Here is a 23,694-nt window from a genome sequence, read left to right on the forward strand (position 1 = left end):
ACATTGATCTGGTTCTCCCTGTATATATCTATTACCCCTACACAATGATTTGGTTCTCCCTGTATATATCTATTACCCCCAAACATTGATCTGGTACTCCCTGTATATATCTATTACCCCTACACATTGATCTGGTACTGGTTCTCCCTGTATATATCTATTACCCCTACACATTGATCTGGTACTCCCTGTATATATATATTACCCCTACACATTGATCTGGTTCTCCCTTTATATATCTATTACCCCTACACATTGATCTGGTTCTCCATGTATATATCTATTACCCCTACACATTGATCTGGTACTGGTACTCCCTGTATATATCTATTACCCCTACACATTGATATGGTACTGGTTCTCCCTGTATATATATATTACCCCTACACATTGATATGGTACGGGTTCTCCCTGTATATATATATTACCCCTACACATTGATATGGTACTGGTTCTCTCTGTATATATATATTACCCCTACACATTGATATGGTACTGGTACTCCCTGTATATATATATTACCCCTACACATTGATCTGGTACTGGTTCTCCCTGTATATATCTATTACCCCTACACATTGATCTGGTACTCCCTGTATATATCTATTACCCCTACACATTGATCTGGTACTGGTTCTCCCTGTATATATCTATTACCCCTACACATTGATCTGGTACTGGTTCTCCCTGTATATATCTATTACCCCTATACATCGATCTGGTTCTCCCTGTATATATCTATTACCCCTACACATTGATCTGGTTCTCCCTGTATATATCTATTACCCCTACACATGGATCTGGTTCTCCCTGTATATATCTATTACCCCTACACATTGATCTGGTACTGGTTCTCCCTGTATATATCTATTACCCCTACACATTGATCTGGTACTCCCTGTATATATCTATTACCCCTACACATTGATCTGGTACTCCCTGTATATATCTATTACCCCTACACATTGATCTGGTACTCCCTGTATATATCTATTACCCCTACACATTGATCTGGTACTTCCTGTATATATCTATTACCCCTACACATTGATCTGGATCTCCCTGTATATATCTATTACCCCTACACATTGATATGGTACTCACTGTATATATCTATTACCCCTACACATTGATCTGGTACTGGTACTCCCTGTATATATCTATTACCCCTACACATTGATCTGGTTCTCCCTGTATATATCTATTACCCCTACACATTGATCTGGTACTGGTTCTCCCTGTATATATCTATTACCCATACACATTGATCTGGTACTCCCTGTATATATCTATTACCCCTACACATTGATCTGGTACTCCATGTATATATCTATTACCTCTACACATTGATCTGGTACTGGTACTCCCTGTATATATCTATTACCCCTACACATTGATCTGGTACTGGTTCTCCCTGTATATATCTATTACCCTTACACATTGATCTGGTTCTCCCTGTATATATCTATTACCCCTACACATTGATCTGGTTCTCCCTGTATATATCTATTACCCCTACACATTGACCTGGTTCTCCCTGTATATATCTATTACCCCTACACATTGATCTGGTACTCCCTGTATATATCTATTACCCCTACACATTGATCTGGTACTCCCTGTATATATCTATTACCTCTACACATTGATCTGGTACTGGTACTCCCTGTATATATCTATTACCCCTACACATTGATATGGTACTGGTTCTCCCTGTATATATCTATTACCCTTACACATTGATCTGGTTCTCCTTGTATATATCCATTACCCCTACACATTGATCTGGTTCTCCCTGTATATATCTATTACCCCTACACATTGACCTGGTTCTCCCTGTATATATCTATTACCCCTACACATTGATCTGGTACTCCATGTATATATCTATTACCCCTACACATTGATCTGGTACTCCCTGTATATATCTATTACCCCTACACATTGATCTGGTACTGGTACTCCCTGTATATATCTATTACCCCTACCCATTGATCTGGTTCTCCCTGTATATATCTATTACCCCTACACATTGATCTGGTACTCCCTGTATATATCTATTACCCCTACACATTGATCTGGTACTGGTTCTCCCTGTATATATCTATTACCCCTACACATTGATCTTGTACTCCCTGTATATATCTATTACCCCTACACATTGATCTGGTACTGGTTCTCCCTGTATATATCTATTACCCCTACACATTGATCTGGTACTGGTACTCCCTGTATTTATCTATTACCCCTACCCATTGATCTGGTTCTCCCTGTATATATCTATTACCCCTACACATTGACCTGGTTCTCCCTGTATATATCTATTACCCCTACACATTGATCTGGTTCTCCCTGTATATATCTATTACCCCTACACATTGACCTGGTTCTCCCTGTATTTATCTATTACCCCTACACATTGATCTGGTACTCCCTGTATATATCTATTACCCCTACACATTGATCTGGTACTGGTTCTCCCTGTATATATCTATTACCCCTACACATTGACCTGGTTCTCCCTGTATATATCTATTACCCCTACACATTGATCTGGTACTGGTACTCCCTGTATATATCTATTACCCCTACACATTGATCTGGTACTCCCTGTATATATCTATTACCCCTACACATTGATCTGGTACTCCCTATATATATCTATTACCCCTACACATTGATCTGGTACTCCCTGTATATATCTATTACCCCTACACATTGATCTGGTACTGGTACTTCCTGTATATATCTATTACCCCTACACATTGATCTGGTACTCCCTATATATATCTATTACCCCTACACATTGATCTGGTACTGGTTCTCCCTGTATAGATCTATTAACCCTACACATTGATATGGTACTCCCTGTATATATCTATTACCCATGCACATTGATCTGGTACTGGTACTCCCTGTATATATCTATTACCCATACACATTGATCTGGTACTCCTACTAATTCTACTGATGTATATCTACATCATAATTGTTTTAATTGAATCGTAAGGAGGAAGGGCTGCACCACCTGTAGTCGGCGCATGTGAGACATGTAACATTCTATTTTATGTTAGATGGAAGCGCCACTTTTTCCCTCGTGAACACTACAAACCTTTATTTGTGTATCTTGAGTAATGCATGAGATGCAGTTATTCGGAGGCTATACAGGAAGAGACGTGGTCTCCCAGAGGATCTGAGCCAATCAATCTGTGTGTGCGGGGCTATCAGACAGCGCTCCTGATATTAGATAGAACTTTCTCTCCTGGAAGAGTGCCATTTATTTCGGCGGAACTCAGCCTCCTCCTGATTGGTGGAGATGGATTTCTTTTGTCAAAGTGTCAGAGGTGAAATTTGTGAGATATCCTCCACTAAAATGGAATCTTGGGGAGCCGGTTGGGAGGACGTGATAGCCACGGAATGCTGATGCCAGGGGATATGCTAACGCTCAGAGAACACCCATCCCTCAAACCCGAAAACATTTAGTTGAGATTGGATCCATCAAATTCTGCCAGATGGTGCTAGATTATAATGTACAGTCTCCCTGACAGTGCTGGTCGGGACTAACTCTAGTTATCATGTATATACATGATATATACATATGCGTCTGTAGGTCTCCCTTTAAGGTTAAGAGCTTGGGACTATCTGCATTTTTGTCAATATTTTGTTATTCAAATGACCTTGTTCTGTTCTATTTTCTCTACCTATATAGTATTCTAAATACCACAGTTCATGTTGTTAAGTTGAAAATAATAAAAGATCAATGTCCCAGTAACCATTCAAACCGATGAGGGATCAGACACCATTCAAACCAATGAGGTATCAGACACCATTCAAACCGATGAGGGATCAGACACCATTCAAACCAATGAGGGATCAGACACCATTCAAACCAATGAGGGATCAGACACCATTCAAACCAATGAGGGTTTAGACACCTTTCAAACCAATGACCGGTCAGACACCATTCAAACCAATGAGGGATCAGACACCATTCAGACCAATGAGGGATCAGACACCATTCAGACCAATGAGGGATCAGACACCATTCAAACCAATGAGGGATCAGACACCATTCAAACCAATGAGGGATCAGACACCATTCAGACCGATGAGGGATCAGACACCATTCAAACCAATGAGGGATCAGACACCATTCAAACCGATGAGGGATCAGACACCATTCAAACCAATGAGGGATCAGACACCATTCAAACCAATGAGGGATCAGACACCATTCAAACCAATGAGGGTTTAGACACCTTTCAAACCAATGAGGGATCAGACACCATTCAAACCAATGAGGGATCAGACACCATTCAAACCAATGAGGGATCAGACACCATTCAGACCGATGAGGGATCAGACACCATTCAAACCAATGAGGGATCAGACACCATTCAAACCAATGAGGTATCAGACACCATTCAAACCAATGAGGGATCAGACACCATTCAAACCAATGAGGGATCAGACACCATTCAAACCAATGAGGGTTTAGACACCTTTCAAACCAATGACCGGTCAGACACCATTCAAACCAATGAGGGATCAGACACCATTCAGACCAATGAGGGATCAGACACCATTCAGACCAATGAGGGATCAGACACCATTCAAACCAATGAGGGATCAGACACCATTCAAACCAATGAGGGATCAGACACCATTCAAACCAATGAGGGATCAGACACCATTCAAACCAATGAGGGATCAGACACCATTCAAACCAATGAGGGATCAGACACCATTCAAACCAATGAGGGATCAGACACCATTCAAACCAATGAGGGATCAGAACTTTAAAGATAATTGTCTCACAATCCTCTTTTTGCAGATAGAACCTTACAGTCCCAAACTCTCGACTTGCTTGATTCACATGTTTGATATAATCTACAAATTGGATAGATACTTTCATATGTTGGCATCAAGTTTGATTTCACCTAGTCTTAACACTGTGTCATAACGAACAGATGTTCAACTTAATAATACAAAAATAAAAAAACTTTTTCCCATCTCGAGGTTAAATAAAGAAAATATACTAAATTCCTATTAAGTGCCAAGTAAATGAACAGGGTTGACCTTTTAACCTTAAATCAGCCATAAATGTTGGTGTGACAGGGGTACAGGAAGCTTGTTGTGTGCATCAGGAAGTGGCAATTTAATACAAGTTGTCAAATGTTTCTTTGATTACCTTTATACATGTCTAGCCTGTGTATCTCTGGGTAACAGGGTTGACGTGTTACGCTCGACCCACTCAGTTTTACACCACAAAACACCCGATGTCACAGGAAGGCCATAAAGATCGTCAAGGACGACAACCACCCGAGCCACTGCCTGTTCACCCCGCTACCATCCAGAAGGCGAGGTCAGTACAGGTGCATCAGGGACCGAGAGACTGAAAAAGAGCTTCTATCTCAAGGCCATCAGACTGTTAAACAGCCATGTGAAATGCCACTTTATATAATGTTTTCATACCCTACATTACTCGTCTCATATGTATATACTGTATACCATCTACTGCATCTTGCCTATGCCGTTCGGCCATCGCTCATCCATATATTTATATGTACATATTCTTATTCATTCCTTTACACTTGTGTGTATTAGGTAGTTGTTGTGAAATTGTTAGATTACTTGTTAGATATTACTGCACGGTCGGAACTAGAAGCACAAGCATTTCGCTACACTCGCACTAATAACCTCTCTGGGATAGTGGGACGGTAGCGTCCCACTTGGCCAATAGCCAGGGAAAATGTAGAGCGCCAAATTCAAAATAATTATATAAAATCAAACTTTCCTTAAATCACACATGTAAGATACCAAATTAAAGCTACACTCGTTGTGAATCCAGCCAACATGTCAGATTTCAAAAAAGGCTTTTCAGCGAAAGCATAAGATGCTATTATCTGATGATAGCACAATGTCAACAAAGCGAGAGTAGCATATTTCAACCCTGCAGGCGCAACTCAAAACACAGATATAAAATATAAATCATGCCTTACCTTTGACGAGATTATTTTGTTGGCCCTCCAATATGTCCCATAAACATCACAAATTGTCCTTTTGTTCGAATAATTCTGTTCGAATAATTCCGTCCATGTGATTCAAACAGGTTTTAGGAACATCAGAGTGTTTTCTATCCAAATCCACTGATAATATGCATATCTTATATTCTGGGGATGAGTAGAAGGAAGTTGAAATTGGGAACGCTATTTTTCCAAAAGTGAAAACTCTGCCCCCTATCCTAGAGAAGTATTAACATCTGCTAACCATGTGACCAATACAATTTGATTTGCTTTTATTTGAACAAAACACAAGAAAATGGCCAAAAAGAACAGCAGTTTTTACTTTTTGACGTCTCTTTTGGGGAGAAAAACAAATAAACAATTTAAAAAAGGAATCGTTTCCCCATATTATTAAGAAAAGCGTTCAGTTCAAGTAACGGGGTTAAAATGAGGGACAGAGGTAAACGAATGACTAAAATCACGTGAAATAAATAATAATCTCCAGAAATGACTACGTCAAAATATGATGGTGATAAGGGAAAAATAGGTTAGGTGTGTTCACATATACCTAGAAGGTATAAGAGGGACAAAATTACACTTTACCAAAGTCTCTATTCATAAAAAAAATCCTTCAAGTGGATATTCTCCAAGTGGTGTATATTAAAGGGAAATTAATTTAATATAACAGCCTTTTAAAAAATGCAATATTGGTGCACAATTTCTACTTAAAATATCAAAAAAGCACTCGTTTTGTGGAACGACACAGATATCAATTAATAAACCAGCTCCATGAGATTTCAGCTTTTCTCCTCGTTGCAGTGGTACGTTTTCTCTGGCTACAAATCATATATAATTAGTGTCTGTGTGTTTCTCTGCGTTAGGGCCTGAGCCCAGCTCATATTGACAGCCTCACTCTTCCTAACCCAGGAATGCCATAGTAATGAGCCCCTTAGAGACAACTACACTACGTCAAGGAGAAACAGATTATTTTCTCATGCTCCTGTCACGCCTCAAATATTTCATCCCAATTGGAAACGTTAAAACCAACAGCACATTATTAACTTTTAAATGACATGTAAAACATACACTATTAAAACATCTAGCTGGCTGTCACTTTGTTTTCTGTGTATCCCTCTCTGAGCCTCTCTGTGGAATACGGCAGCATCGAAGATGGTGAATATTAATAAAGATTCCTTTATGGTTTGTTTTTAACAAAATACCAATATCTTAACATAAAAAAAATATATAAATACATATTTGTATATTTCATTATCATTTGATTGAACTTCTTCTCTGAAGTGCTGAACACGGTGTGTGTGATTCCCCCTGATGTTGCTCGTCTACTTGGTCACACCTTGATGCAACCAAATTCAATATGAAGTCCACTGCTATAGAAAAGAAAGATAATGAATTAAAGAATGTAGCAGAGAGAGAGAGAGAGAGAGAGATATCAGAGCAAGAGAGAGAGAGAGGAAGCAATAGCAGAGGGAGAATCAGATAGCAATAGAGACAGCAGGGGGAAAGAGAGAGATAACAGAGAGACAGAGAGAGGGAGAGAGCAGAGGGAGAAAGCAGAGATAGCAGAGAGAGAGATAGCAGAGAGAGAGATAGCAGAGCGAGGGAGAAAGAGAGCAGGGGGAGAATGAGATAGCAGGAGGAGAAAATGACAGCGCAGACTGACAGAGGTCTTTGTTCATCTCCAAGCCTGTGACAGAGACAAGACCCCAGGGCAACAGCACTAGAATACGGCACAACATTATGAAACTCAGAAAGGACTGGTCCTGAAATAACAACACTTTGGAAAACATAGATACAAGGAGAGAAAATAACAAGGTCTAAAAATTGGAGATGAGTGTTCTGTTTACTGTTTTTTAATTTTATTGTGTCCATTTAGAATTCAATCTAACGGGGAAACTAGCACAGGAACGAGGAAGAAGTGTGTTCTGTTGACATAATTAAGGACATTCTTGAGGACAAGTTGCAACGCTTTTCATCCAAGTGTCTTTGATGATAAATACAGATGCAGATCTCAAAACGAGATTGCTGCTATATGATTTATTTATGTTTTATTTGTCTCTGTCTGTCTGCCTCTCTGTCTGTCTGCCTCTCTGTCTGTCTGAATATCTCTCTGTCCGCCTCTCTGTCTGTCCCTTCTGTCTGTCTGCCTCTCTCTCTCTCTGCCTCTCTCTCTGTCTGCCTCTCTCTCTGTCTGCCTCTCTCTCTGTCTGCCTCTCTCTCTGTCTGTCCCTTCTGATTGTCTGCCTCTCTGTCTGTCTGTCTGCCTCTCTGTCTGTCTGTCTGCCTCTCTGTCTGTCTGTCTGCCTCTCTGTCTGTCTGTCTGCCTCTCTCTCTGTCTGCCTCTCTCTCTGTCTGCCTCTCTCTCTGTCTGTCCCTTCTGATTGTCTGCCTCTCTGTCTGTCTGTCTGCCTCTCTGTCTGTCTGTCTGCCTCTCTGTCTGTCTGTCTGCCTCTCTGTCTCTCTGTCTGCCTCTCTGACTGTCTGTCTGCCTCTCTGACTGTCTGCCTCTCTGTCTGTCTGTCTGCCTCTCTCTCTCTGTCTGCCTCTCTCTCTGTCTGCCTCTCTCTCTGTCTGTCCCTTCTGATTGTCTGCCTCTCTGTCTGTCTGTCTGCCTCTCTGTCTGTCTGTCTGCCTCTCTCTGTCTGCCTCTCTCTCTGTCTGCCTCTCTCTGTCTGCCTCTCTCTCTGTCTGCCTCTCTCTCTGTCTGCCTCTCTCTCTGTCTGTCCCTTCTGATTGTCTGCCTCTCTGTCTGTCTGTCTGCCTCTCTGTCTGTCTGTCTGCCTCTCTGTCTGTCTGTCTGCCTCTCTGTCTGTCTGCCTCTCTCTCTGTCTGCCTCTCTCTCTGTCTGCCTCTCTCTCTGTCTGTCCCTTCTGATTGTCTGCCTCTCTGTCTGTCTGTCTGCCTCTCTGTCTGTCTGTCTGCCTCTCTGTCTGTCTGTCTGCCTCTCTGTCTGTCTGTCTGCCTCTCTCTCTGTCTGCCTCTCTGTCTGTCTGCCACTCTGTCTGTCTGCCTCTCTCTGTCTGCCTCTCTCTCTGTCTGCCTCTCTCTCTGTCTGTCCCTTCTGATTGTCTGCCTCTCTGTCTGTCTGTCTGCCTCTCTGTCTGTCTGTCTGCCTCTCTGTCTGTCTGTCTGCCTCTCTGTCTGTCTGTCTGTCTGTCTGCCTCTCTGTCTGTCTGCCTCTCTCTCTGTCTGCCTCTCTCTCTGTCTGTCCCTTCTGATTTTCTGCCTCTCTGTCTGTCTGTCTGCCTCTCTGTCTGTCTGTCTGCCTCTCTGTCTGTCTGTCTGCCGCTCTGTCTGTCTGCCTCTCTCTCTGTCTGCCTCTCTCTCTCTGTCTGTCCCTTCTGATTGTCTGCCTCTCTTTCGGTCTGTCTGTCTGCCTCTCTGTCTGTCTGCCTCTCTGTCTGTCTGCCTCTCTCTCTGTCTGCCTCTCTGTCTGTCTGCCTCTCTGTCTGTGTGTCTGCCGCTCTGTCTGTTTGCCACTCTGTCTGTCTGCTGCTCTGCCTGCCTCTCTCTGTCTGCCTCTCTCTGTCTGCATCTCTCTGTCTGCTGTTTTTGTTGTTGTAGAGGACACCGTCTGTCACAAAGACACAAACTTGCTGCAGCAAAACTTATGGTACAAAGGGGTACAGTATTATACGAAGCAGAATCAATGAAAATAACTTTTAATCTTTTTGAAAGATTAACTTGAACGGGCATGGTTTAATTGATTCAACAACTAAAAACACATGAATACGTTTCTTAATGAACCTGAAAATCAATAGTTATCTCTGGATATTTATTAAAACAAAATAAATAAATTCATGTTAACAACAACTGAAATAATAACTTTCAATGTTTTTTTTTTCCAACTTGATGTTTATTCTGGAAGTAACCAAGCTCTACAAGGCAGTTGAGAAGTCAACAGGATCATCAGCAATCCAATATTAGTAGGGACATTTCCAAAGCATTTTTACTCATCCCAAAAGAATCACAGCAATCACTTTAGGTCTGATTCATGGGCTTTTTATAGGTAGATAAGTGTTGTTAAATTAAGATTGATGTAACATTTTAACAACCTATGGTCATTGTGATTGTCCATACATGAAAATTGAACCATCGAGGTGGTGTATATTGACATATCAAATGATCCAAGTTCCTACACCCTGGTTCCACATGTTCAGACGTATCAAATGATCCAGGTTCTTCTACCCTGGTTCCACATGTTCAGACGTATCAAATGATCCAGGTTCTTCTACCCTGGTTCCACATGTTCAGACGTATCAAATGATCCAGGTTCTTCTACCCTGGTTCCCACATGTTCAGACGTATCAAATGATCCAGGTTCTTCCACCCTGGTTCCCACATGTTCAGACTACATTTTCAGGTTATTTATGACAAAGTGCAATTTTTTAAATTACTATTATAGAAATTATTTTAAAGGCAACATGAACTTTAAATATGTATTACTAACCCCATAGGTCATGAACTGTGGTTTAATTAATCTATGATGCCTGATGTAGTGTGTTGTTAACAATTCAATCACACTTTTTCAACAAAATTAGTATTTTTAGAGAAGAAAATGTATTTTCCATTTTCTTAGCCTACCATTACGTTTTACTGACATATCAATTGACTTGTTTGAACACAGTTTTACAAAATACTTGCTTTTCAGACTTTTTATTTTTTAACAATTTGCTTATTTCTACTCTTCAAGGTCTCACCTATCGGGAATGGTGCAAATCCCTCACCAACTTAATTCCTGTCTTTTATTCCATATCTGGTGACTGTTTATTTGTTTTTCCTACAGCTCTCTGAGTGGGCAAAGTTAAAGTGCCACTGAACATCAGCAAACCAAAAGTATACAAATGATGTTAATTTATGCAGGAAGGCAGAGGAAGGGGGACAGAGGAAGAGGAAGGGGATTTGACCAATCAAGTTCAAGATAATACTTGTTTTTATACTGTATACACTTCTAAATCCATTTAAAAAAACTACCAACAGGTTCAAGGGTTCAAGGGTTCAAGGGTTAAAGGGTAAAAGGGTTCAAGGGTTCAAGGGTTCAAGGGTAAAAGGGTTCAAGGGTTCAAGGGTTCAAGGGTTCAAGGGTTCAAGGGTAAAAGTTAAAAGTTAGCTGGCTCACTCATTGATCCTGTTTTGTAGTTTATCCCTCTGGCTTACCCTGTTAAAGTTAAAGTTGTGTCAATACAATCATTTAATAAGACATTAAACCCCCAACGGCAGTAAATAACCCAGAGTGTAATCAATGTGAGTGTAGCCTGCATTTAAAGAAGCAGAGCAGTGAGTAGAGCAGACATATCAAATAGAGCGCAGTGAGTAGAGCAGACATATCAAATAGAGCAGTGAGTAGAGCAGACATATCAAATAGAGCAGTGAGTAGAGCAGACATATCAAATAGAGCAGTGAGTAGAGCAGACATATCAAATAGAGCAGTGAGTAGAGCAGACATATCAAATAGAGCAGTGAGTAGAGCAGACATATCAAATAGAGCAGTGAGTAGAGCAGACATATCAAATAGAGCAGTGAGTAGAGCAGACATATCAAATAGAGCAGTGAGTAGAGCAGACATATCAAATAGAGCAGTGCACTGTAACGTGTCCTCCTACCACACCGGAATAAGGTCTGCAAAGAAAGGGCTCAATGTCCTTCCAAAGGAAAAATAGCCCAAAAAAGTATTTATATGCAATAATGAAAACGGTTGAGTTATCTCTGGGCGGCTCGCCATCCATGGAACAGCGAATAGATTTCTCGCAAAAAAAAACTGACCTTAAAAAAAAAATACACTGTACATCAACAGAGTCACACTAAGTTCAAGTATAATGAATAACATACATTCACTTCACTTTGGTACAAAATAAACATTATTTAAACAATGGATCTGTGTCCCCCCCTGCGGGACGGTTGAGCTAACGTAGGCTAACGCGATTAGCATTAGGATGTAAGTAACAAGAACATTTTCTAAGACATAGACATATCTGATATTGACAGAAAGCTTAAATAGATATTGGAAGATATTGTTCTGCTGAAATATGAATTCCTCTCCGTCGTGAAGCCGTCTGAAGCAGGTTTTCCTCCAGGACTTGGCCTGTGTTTCGCTCCATCCCGTTTCTTTTTATCCAGAAAAACTATTTGATGATGTCAAGCATATCCACACAATGATGCAGCCACCACCATGCTTGAAAATGAGGAGGCAGTTACTCAGTGATGTGTTGGATTTGCCCCAAACGTTTTGCATTTAGGCATAAACATTTATTTTTTGCAGTATTACTTTATTGCCTTGTTGCGTACACGATGTAGAGTGCATTTGGAAAATATTCAGACCCCTTCACTTTTTCCAAATTGTGTTACGTTACAGTCCCCTTATTCTAAATATTATACAAAAATGAAAAAATGAAGTACCTTTATTTACGTAATTATTCAGAACCTTTGCTATGAGACGCAAACTGGAGCTCGGGTGCATCTTGTTTCCATAGATCAGGGTTCTTCACCTGCGGGATCGTCTGAGAGGGCAGGGGCTGAGGAGTAGTTCTGTCTGTAATAAAGCCCTTTTGTGGGGGCCAACAGGTGGACCTAGCTCCTAATTGGATGAGCCTATGCTCTCCCGGTGCCCAGTCATGTGAAATCCATAGACTAGGGCCTCATTTATTTATTTCAATGGACTGATGTTCCTTGTAGAAACTGTAACTCAGTAAAATCGTTGACATTGTTGTATTTTTCTATTTTGATTTAATATAATTAGCACAGATGGGTGCCTATGTCTTCCATAAACAAGCGATGTAAAGTTGAGATGTGGCCGTGTGGAAACACTAACCCTATTAAAGGTGTGGAGTCATTTAACTAGGGCTGTCAAACTATTCAGTTAATTAACTGAGTTAATGGAAGGCTGAGAGGTTATAATTAGCATGTTTCTTATAGCTGGGTGTTGACGGTGTTAACCACAGCACCATAAAGCTACCTCTGATTACTAGTTAATCGCAATTTAATATTTTATTTATTATTATTTTTAAGCAGTGCATTGAGTTACAGGCATACTATGCTCTAATTGTAAAAGGGCTGGAAACACAAAATGATCTACATCAGAATGTTTCAACGGCATTTTCCCCATAAACAACACAAACGTTTTCTAACATAGCTACAGCTATCAATGTTTCAGCAGGCCTGCTCCCTCTGATCAGTGTTTCAGCAGGCCTGCTCCCTCTGATCAGTGTTTCAGCAGGCCTGCTCCCTCTGATCAGTGTTTCAGCAGGCCTGCTCCCTCTGATCAGTGTTTCAGCAGGCCTGCTCCCTCTGATCAGTGTTTCAGCAGGCCTGCTCCCTCTGATCAGTGTTTCAGCAGGCCTGCTCCCTCTGATCAGTGTTTCAGCAGGCCTGCTCCCTCTGATCAGTGTTTCAGCAGGCCTGCTCCCTCTGATCAGTGTTTCAGCAGGCCTGCTCCCTCTGATCAGTGTTTCAGCAGGCCTGCTCCCTCTGATCAGTGTTTCAGCAGGCCCGCTCCCTCTGATCAGTGTTTCAGCAGGCCCGCTCCCTCTGATCATTGTTTCAGCAGGCCTGCTCCCTCTGATCAGTGTTTCAGCAGGCCTGCTCCCTCTGATCAGTGTTTCAGCAGGCCCGCTCCCTCTGATCAGTGTTTCAGCAGGCCCGCTCCCTCTGATCAGTGTTTCAGCAGGCCTGCTCCCTCTGATCAGTGTTTCAGCAGGCCTGCTCCCTCTGATCAATGTTTCAGCAGGCCTGCTCCCTCTGATCAGTGTTTCAGCAGGCCTGCTCCCTCTGATCAGTGTTTCAGCAGGCCTGCTCCCTCTGATCAGTGTTTCAGCAGGCCTGCTCCCTCTGATCAGTGTTTCAGCAGGCCTGCTCCCTCTGATCAGTGTTTCAGCAGGCCTGCTCCCTCTGATCAGTGTTTCAGCAGGCCTGCTCCCTCTGATCAGTGTTTCAGCAGGCCTGCTCCCTCTGATCAGTGTTTCAGCAGGCCTGCTCCCTCTGATCAGTGTTTCAGCAGGCCTGCTCCCTCTGATCAGTGTTTCAGCAGGCCCGCTCCCTCTGATCAGTGTTTCAGCAGGCCCGCTCCCTCTGATCAGTGTTTCAGCAGGCCTGCTCCCTCTGATCAGTGTTTCAGCAGGCCTGCTCCCTCTGATCAGTGTTTCAGCAGGCCTGCTCCCTCTGATCAATGTTTCAGCAGGCCTGCTCCCTCTGATCAGTGTTTCAGCAGGCCTGCTCCCTCTGATCAGTGTTTCAGCAGGCCTGCTCCCTCTGATCAGTGTTTCAGCAGGCCCGCTCCCTCTGATCAGTGTTTCAGCAGGCCTGCTCCCTCTGATCAGTGTTTCAGCAGGCCTGCTCCCTCTGATCAGTGTTTCAGCAGGCCTGCTCCCTCTGATCAGTGTTTCAGCAGGCCTGCTCCCTCTGATCAGTGTTTCAGCAGGCCTGCTCCCTCTGATCAGTGTTTCAGCAGGCCTGCTCCCTCTGATCAGTGTTTCAGCAGGCCTGCTCCCTCTGATCAGTGTTTCAGCAGGCCCGCTCCCTCTGATCAGTGTTTCAGCAGGCCCGCTCCCTCTGATCAGTGTTTCAGCAGGCCCGCTCCCTCTGATCAGTGTTTCAGCAGGCCTGCTCCCTCTGATCAGTGTTTCAGCAGGCCTGCTCCCTCTGATCAGTGTTTCAGCAGGCCTGCTCCCTCTGATCAGTGTTTCAGCAGGCCTGCTCCCTCTGATCAGTGTTTCAGCAGGCCTGCTCCCTCTGATCAATGTTTCAGCAGGCCTGCTCCCTCTGATCCGTGTTTCAGCAGGCCTGCTCCCTCTGATCAGTGTTTCAGCAGGCCTGCTCCCTCTGATCCGTGTTTCAGCAGGCCTGCTCCCTCTGATCAGTGTTTCAGCAGGCCTGCTCCCTCTGATCAGTGTTTCAGCAGGCCCGCTCCCTCTGATCAGTGTTTCAGCAGGCCTGCTCCCTCTGATCAGTGTTTCAGCAGGCCTGCTCCCTCTGATCAGTGTTTCAGCAAGCCTGCTCCCTCTGATCAGTGTTTCAGCAGGCCTGCTCCCTCTGATCAGTGTTTCAGCAGGCCTGCTCCCTCTGATCAGTGTTTCAGCAAGCCTGCTCCCTCTGATCAGTGTTTCAGCAGGCCTGCTCCCTCTGATCAGTGTTTCAGCAGGCCTGCTCCCTCTGATCAGTGTTTCAGCAGGCCTGCTCCCTCTGATCAGTGTTTAAGCAGGCCTGCTCCCTCTGATCAGTGTTTCAGCAGGCCTGCTCCCTCTGATCAGTGTTTCAGCAGGCCTGCTCCCTCTGATCAGTGTTTCAGCAAGCCTGCTCCCTCTGATCAGTGTTTCAGCAAGCCTGCTCCCTCTGATCAGTGTTTCAGCAGGCCTGCTCCCTCTGATCAGTGTTTCAGCAGGCCTGCTCCCTCTGATCAGTGTTTCAGCCATGAGATGTTTCTACAACTTCATAGGAGTCATCCCGTGGTAAATTAAATTGTTTGGACATGATTTGGAAAGGCATACCTGTCTATATAAGGTCCCACAGTTGACAGTGCATGTCAAAAACTAAGCCATGAGGTAGAAGGAATTGTTCGTAGAGCTCCGAGACAGGATTGTGTCGAGGCACAGACCTGGGGAAGGGTACCAAATAATTTCTGCAGCATTGAAGGTCCCCAAGAACACAGTGGTCTCCATCATTCTTAAATGGAAGAAGTCTGGAATCAACAAGGCTCTTCCTAGCCGCCCGGCCAAACTGAGAAATTAGGAGAGTAGGGCCTTGGTCAGGGAGGTGACCAAGAACCAGTGGTCAATCTGACAGAGCTCCAGGGTTCCTCTGTGGAGATGGGAGAACCTTCCAAATGACAGCCAGCTTGGAGTTTGCAAAAAGGCATCTAAAGGACTCTCAGACCATAATAAACAAGATTCTCTGGTCTGATGAAACCAAGATTGAACTCTTTGACATGAATGCCAAGTGTCACGTCTGGAGGAAACCTAGAACCATCCCTACGGTGAAACATGTTGGTGGCTGCATCATGCTGTGGGGATGTTTTTCAGTGGCATGGACATGGAGACAGGATTGAGGGAAAGATGAATGGAGCAAAGTACAGAGAGATACTTGATGAACCTGCTCCAGAGCGCTCAGGACCTCAGACTGGGGTGAAGGTTCACCTTCCAAAAGGACAACGACCCTAAGCACACAGCCAAGACAGCGCAGGAGTGGCTTTGGGGAAATGTCTCTATGTCCTTGAGTGGCCCAGCCAAAGCCTGGACTCTAAACCGATCGAACATCTCTGGAGAGACCTGAAAATAGCTGTGCAGCCATGCTCCTCATCCAACCTGACAGAGCTTGAGAGGATCTGCAGAGAAGAATGGGAATAATGCAGAGAATGCAGATAAGAATGGGAGAATCTCCCCAAATATAGATGTGCCAAGCTTGTAGCGTCATACCCAAGAAGACTTGACGCTGTAATTGCTGCTTAAGGTTCGTTAACAAAGTACTGAGTGAAGAGTCTGAATACTTATTCAAATGTGATATTTGAATTTTTTTAAGAATAAGGCTGTAACATAACACAATAAGGAAAAGTCAAGGGGTCTGAATACTTTCCTAAAGCACTGTAGGTTTTAGAATATTGTTATTCTTTATATTTTGTATTATTATTTTCTCTCTGAACTCTGTAACTGTTTTACAATCACCATGGTAACAACCCTGAGCAGTTTCTTTCCTGTCCTGCAGCTCAGTTCAGAAGGATGACTGTTTCTTTCCTGTCCTGCAGCTCAGTTCAGACGGATGACTGTTTCTTTCCTGTCCTGCAGCTCAGTTCAGACGGATGACTGTTTCTTTCCTGTCCTGCAGCTCAGTTCAGAAGGATGACTGTTTCTTTCCTGTCCTGCAGCTCAGTTCAGAAGGATGACTGTTTCTTTCCTGTCCTGCAGCTCAGTTCAGAAGGATGACTGTTTCTTTCCTGTCCTGCAGCTCAGTTCAGAAGGATGACTGTTTCTTTCCTGTCCTGCAGCTCAGTTCAGAAGGATGACTGTTTCTTTCCTGTCCTGCAGCTCAGTTCAGAAGGATGACTGTTTCATTCCTGTCCTGCAGCTCAGTTCAGAAGCATGACTGTTTCATTCCTGTCCTGCAGCTCAGTTCAGACGGATGAATGTTTCTTTGATGTGTCTGGGTGGTTTAATCCCCCACATAAATATTAAATTGACCTTGCATAAAGAGATATTCAATGTCTGATTTCATAATGTTACCGATCTACCAATCACTGCCCTGTTATGAGGCTATCAAAAGGCTCCCTGGTCTTTGTAGTTGAATCTGAGCTTGAACTTCAATACTTGAATGAGGGACGTTACAGCTGGTGGATGTTTGGGGGACAGAGGAAGGGGGACAGAGGAAGGGAGACAGAGGAAGAGGAAGGGGGACAGAGGAAGGGAGACAGAGGAAGGGAGACAGAGGAAGGGGGACAGAGGAAGGGAGACAGAGGAAGAGAGACAGAGGAAGGGAGACAGAGGAAGAGAGACAGAGGAAGAGGAAGGGGGACAGAGGAAGAGGAAGGGGGACAGAGGAAGAGGAAGGGGGACAGAGGAAGGGGGACAGAGGAAGGGAGACAGAGGAAGGGAGACAGAGGAAGGGAGACAAAGGAAGGGGGACAGAGGAAGGGGGACAGAGGAAGGGAGACAGAGGAAGGGAGACAGAGGAAGAGAGACAGAGGAAGGGGGACAGAGGAAGGGAGACAGAGGAAGGGGGACAGAGGAAGGGGACAGAGGAAGGGGGACAGAGGAAGAGGAAGGGGGACAGAGGAAGAGGAAATGGGGACAGAGGAAGAGAGACAGAGGAAGGGAGACAGAGGAAGGGAGACAGAGGAAGGGAGACAGAGGAAGGGAGACAGAGTAGGGGGACAGAGGAAGAGGAGGGGGGACAGAGGAAGGGGAAGGGGGACAGAGGAAGAGGAAATGGGGACAGAGGAAGGGAGACAGAGGAAGGGAGACAGAGGAAGGGAGACAGAGGAAGGGGGACAGAGGATGAGAGACTGAGGAAGGGAGACAGAGGAAGGGGGACAGAGGAAGAGGAAGGGGGACAGAGGAAGAGGAAATGGGGACAGAGGAAGGGGGACAGAGGAAGGGAGACAGAGGAAGGGAGACAGAGGAAGGGAGACAGAGGAAGGGGGACAGAGGAAGGGAGACAGAGGAAGGGGGACAGAGGAAGAGGAAGGGGGACAGAGGAAGAGGAAATGGGGACAGAGGAAGGGGGACAGAGGAAGGGAGACAGAGGAAGGGAGACAGAGGAAGGGGGACAGAGGAAGAGGAAGGGAGACAGAGGAAGGGAGACAGAGGAAGGGGGACAGAGGAAGAGGAAGGGAGACAGAGGAAGGGGGACAGAGGAAGGGAGACAGAGTAGGGGGACAGAGGAAGAGGAGGGGGGACATAGGAAGGGGAAGGGGGACAGAGGAAGGGGGACAGAGGAAGGGAGACAGAGGAAGGGGGACAGAGGAAGGGAGACAGAGGAAGGGGGACAGAGGAAGGGAGACAGAGGAAGGGAGACAGAGGAAGGGAGACAGAGGAAGGGGGACAGAGGATGAGAGACAGAGGAAGGGAGACGGAGGAAGGGGGACAGAGGAAGAGGAAGGGAGACAGAGGAAGAGGAAATGGGGACATAGGAAGAGGAAGGGGGACAGAGGAAGAGGGACAGAGGAAGAGGAAGGGAGACAGAGGAAGGGGGACAGAGGAAGAGGAAGGGGGACAGAGGAAGGGGGACAGAGGAAGAGGAAGGGGGACAGAGGAAGAGGAAATGGGGACAGAGGAAGGGAGACAGAGGAAGGGAGACAGAGGAAGGGAGACAGAGGAAGGGGGACAGAGGATGAGAGACAGAGGATGGGAGACAGAGGAAGTGGGACAGAGGAAGAGGAAGGGGGACAGAGGAAGAGCAAATGGGGACAGAGGAAGGGGGACAGAGGAAGGGAGACAGAGGAAGGGAGACAGAGGAAGGGAGACAGAGGAAGGGAGACAGAGGAAGAGGAAGGGGGAGAGAGGAAGAGGAAATGGGGACAGAGGAAGAGGAAATGGGGACAGAGGAAGGGAGACAGAGGAAGGGAGACAGAGGAAGGGGGACAGAGGAAGAGGAAGGGAGACAGAGGAAGGGAGACAGAGGAAGGGGGACAGAGGAAGAGGAAGGGAGACAGAGGAAGGGGGACAGAGGAAGGGGGACAGAGGAAGAGGAAGGGGGACAGAGGAAGGGAGACAGAGGAAGAGGAAGGGAGACAGAGGAAGGGAGACAGAGGAAGGGAGACAGAGGAAGGGGGACAGCGGAAGGGAGACAGAGGAAGGGGGACAGCGGAAGGGAGACAGAGGAAGGGAGACAGAGACAGAGGAAGGGAGACAGAGGAAGGGAGACAGAGGAAGAGGAAATGGGGACAGAGGAAGGGGGACAGAGGAAGGGAGACAGAGGAAGGGAGACAGAGGAAGGGAGACAGAGGAAGGGAGACAGAGAAAGGGAGACAGAGGAAGGGAGACAGAGGAAGGGAGACAGAGGAAGGGAGACAGAGGAAAGGGGACAGAGGAAGGGGGACAGAGGAAGGGGGACAGAGGAAGGGGGACAGAGGAAGGGAGACAGAGGGGAGAAGAGGAAGGGGGACAGAGGAAGAGGAAGGGGGACAGAGGAAGAGGAAGGGGGACAGAGGACAGAGGAAGGGAGACAGAGGAAGAGGAAGGGGGACAGAGGAAGAGGAAGGGGGACAGAGGAAGAGGAAGGGGGACAGAGGACAGAGGAAGGGAGACAGAGGAAGAGGAAGGGAGACAGAGGAAGAGGAAGGGGGACAGAGGAAGAGGAAGGGAGACAGAGGAAGAGGAAGGGGGACAGAGGAAGGGAGACAGAGGAAGGTGGACAGAGGAAGAGGAAGGGGGACAGAGGAAGAGGAAATGGGGACAGAGGAAGGGGGACAGAGGAAGGGGGACAGAGGAAGGGGGACAGAGGAAGGGAGACAGAGGAAGGGAGACAGAGGAAGGGAGACAGAGGAAGGGGGACAGAGGAAGGGGGACAGAGGAAGGGAGACAGAGGAAGGGGGACAGAGGAAGGGAGACAGAGGAAGGGGGACAGAATTAGGGGGACAGAGGAAGGGGGACAGAGGAAGGGGGACAAAGGAAGAGGAAGGGAGACAGAGGAAGGGGGACAGAGGAAGAGGAAATGGGGACAGAGGAAGGGAGACAGAGGAAGGGAGACAGAGGAAGGGGGACAGAGGAAGAGGAAGGGGGGCAGAGGAAGAGGAAATGGGGACAGAGGAAGGGGAACAGAGGAAGGGAGACAGAGGAAGGGAGACAGAGGAAGGGAGACAGAGGAAGGGAGACAGAGGAAGGGGGACAGAGGAAAAGGAAGGGGGACAGAGGAAGAGGAAATGGGGACAGAGGAAGAGGAAGGGGGACAGAGGAAGAGGGACAGAGGAAGAGGGACAGAGGAAGAGGAAGGGAGACAGAGGAAGAGGAAGGGTGACAGAGGAAGAGGAAGGGGGGCAGCGGAAGGGGGCAGAGGAAGGGGGACAGAGGAAGAGGAAGGGGGACAGAGGAAGGGAGACAGAGGAAGGGAGACAGAGGAGGGGGACAGAGGAAGAGGAAGGGGGACAGAGGAAGAGGAAGGGGGACAGAGGAAGAGGAAGAGGACAGAGGAAGAGGAAGGGGGACAGAGGAAGGGAGACAGAGGAAGAGGAAGGGGGACAGAGGAAGGGAGACAGAGGAAGAGGAAGGGGGACAGAGGAAGGGGGACAGAGGAAGGGAGACAGAGGAATGGGGACAGAGGAAGGGACACAGAGGAAGAGGAAGGGGGACAGAGGAAGAGGAAGGGGGACAGAGGAAGGGAGACAGAGGAAGAGGAAGGGGGACAGTTGAAGGGAGACAGAGGAAGGGAGACAGAGGAAGGGAGACAGAGGAAGGGGGACAGAGGAAGAGGAAGGGGGACAGAGGACAGAGGAAGGGAGACAGAGGAAGAGGAAGGGGGACAGAGGAAGGGGGACAGAGGAAGGAGGACAGAGGAAGGGAGACAGAGGAAGGGGGACAGAGGAAGGGGGACAGAGGAAGGGGGACAGAGGAAGAGGAAATGGGGACAGAGGAAGGGGGACAGAGGAAGGGAGACAGAGGAAGGGGGACAGAGGAAGGGGGACAGAGGAAGAGGAAGAAGGACAGAGGAAGAGGAAGGGGAACAGAGGAAGGGAGACAGATGAAGAGGAAGGGGGACAGAGGAAGAGGAAATGGGGACAGAGGAAGAGGAAGGGGGAAAGAGGAAGAGGGACAGAGAAGAGGAAGGGAGACAGAGGAAGACGAAGGGAAACAGAGGAAGGGAGACAGAGGAAGGGAGACAGAGGAAGGGGGACAGCGGAAGGGAGACAGAGGAAGGGGGACAGCGGAAGGGAGACAGAGGAAGGGAGACAGAGACAGAGGAAGGGAGACAGAGGAAGGGAGACAGAGGAAGAGGAAATGGGAACAGAGGAAGGGGGACAGAGGAAGGGAGACAGAGGAAGGGAGACAGAGGAAGGGAGACAGAGAAAGGGAGACAGAGAAAGGGAGACAGAGGAAGGGAGACAGAGGAAGGGAGACAGAGGAAGGGAGACAGAGGAAGGGGGACAGAGGAAGGGGGACAGAGGAAGGGGGACAGAGGAAGGGGGACAGAGGAAGGGGGACAGAGGAAGGGAGACAGAGGAAGGGAGACAGAGGAAGGGGGACAGAGGAAGAGGAAATGGGGACAGAGGAAGGGGGACAGAGGAAGGGAGACAGAGGAAGGGGGACAGAGGAAGAGGAAGGGGGACAGTTGAAGGGAGACAGAGGAAGGGAGACAGAGGAAGGGAGACAGAGGAAGGGGGACAGAGGAAGAGGAAGGGGGACAGAGGAAGGGAGACAGAGGAAGGGGGACAGAGGAAGAGGAAGGGGGACAGAGGACAGAGGAAGGGAGACAGAGGAAGAGGAAGGGGGATAGAGGAAGGGGGACAGAGGAAGGAGGACAGAGGAAGGGAGACAGAGGAAGGGGGACAGAGGAAGGGGGACAGAGGAAGGGGGACAGAGGAAGAGGAAATGGGGACAGAGGAAGGGGGACAGAGGAAGGGAGACAGAGGAAGGGGGACAGAGGAAGGGGGACAGAGGAAGAGGAAGAAGGACAGAGGAAGAGGAAGGGGAACAGAGGAAGGGAGACAGAGGAAGAGGAAATGGGGACAGAGGAAGAGGAAGGGGGAAAGAGGAAGAGGGACAGAGAAGAGGAAGGGAGACAGAGGAAGAGGAAGGGAAACAGAGGAAGGGAGACAGAGGAAGGGAGACAGAGGAAGGGGGACAGCGGAAGGGAGACAGAGGAAGGGGGACAGCGGAAGGGAGACAGAGGAAGGGAGACAGAGACAGAGGAAGGGGGACAGAGGAAGAGGAAATGGGGACAGAGGAAGGGGGACAGAGGAAGGGAGACAGAGGAAGGGGGACAGAGGAAGAGGAAAGGGGACAGAGGAAGAGGAAATGGGGACAGATGAAGGGGGACAGAGGAATGGAGACAGAGGAAGGGAGACAGAGGAAGGGGGACAGAGGAAGAGGAAGGGGGACAGAGGAAGAGGAAGGGGGACAGAGGACAGAGGAAGGGAGACAGAGGAAGGGGGACAGAGGAAGAGGAAGGGAGACAGAGGAAGAGGAAGGGGGACAGAGGAAGAGGAAGGGAGACAGAGGAAGAGGAAGGGAGACAGAGGAAGAGGAAATGGGGACAGAGGAAGGGGGACAGAGGAAGGGAGACAGAGGAAGGGGGACAGAGGAAGAGGAAATGGGGACAGAGGAAGGGGGACAGAGGAAGGGAGACAGAGGAAGGGGGACAGAGGAAGAGGAAAGGGGACAGAGGAAGAGGAAATGGGGACAGATGAAGGGGGACAGAGGAATGGAGACAGAGGAAGGGAGACAGAGGAAGGGGGACAGAGGAAGAGGAAGGGGGACAGAGGAAGAGGAAGGGGGACAGAGGACAGAGGAAGGGAGACAGAGGAAGGGGGACAGAGGAAGAGGAAGGGAGACAGAGGAAGAGGAAGGGGGACAGAGGAAGAGGAAGGGAGACAGAGGAAGAGGAAGGGAGACAGAGGAAGAGGAAATGGGGACAGAGGAAGGGGGACAGAGGAAGGGAGACAGAGGAAGAGGAAGGGGGACAGAGGAAGAGGAAGGGGGACAGAGGAAGAGGAAGGGGGACAGAGGACAGAGGAAGGGAGACAGAGGAAGAGGAAGGGGGACAGAGGAAGAGGAAGGGGGACAGAGGACAGAGGAAGGGAGACAGAGGAAGAGGAAGGGAGACAGAGGAAGAGGAAGGGGGACAGAGGAAGAGGAAGGGAGACAGAGGAAGAGGAAGGGGGACAGAGGAAGGGAGACAGAGGAAGGGGGACAGAGGAAGAGGAAGGGGGACAGAGGAAGAGGAAATGGGGACAGAGGAAGGGGGACAGAGAAAGGGGACAGAGGAAGGGGGAGGGAGGAAGGGAGACAGAGGAAGGGAGACAGAGGAAGGGGGACAGAGGAAGGGAGACAGAGGAAGGGGGACAGAGGAAGGGAGACAGAGGAAGGGGAACAGAGGAAGGGAGACAGAGGAAGGGGAACAGAGGAAGAGGAAGGGGGACAGAGGAAGGGGGACAGAGGAAGGGAGACAGAGGAAGGGACACAGAGGAAGAGGAAGGGAGACAGAGGAAGGGAGACAGAGGAAGGGGGACAGCGGAAGGGAGACAGAGGAAGGGGGA

This window comes from Salvelinus fontinalis, chromosome 25 (assembly GCF_029448725.1).
Source record: "Salvelinus fontinalis isolate EN_2023a chromosome 25, ASM2944872v1, whole genome shotgun sequence".
NCBI lineage: Eukaryota > Metazoa > Chordata > Actinopteri > Salmoniformes > Salmonidae > Salvelinus > Salvelinus fontinalis.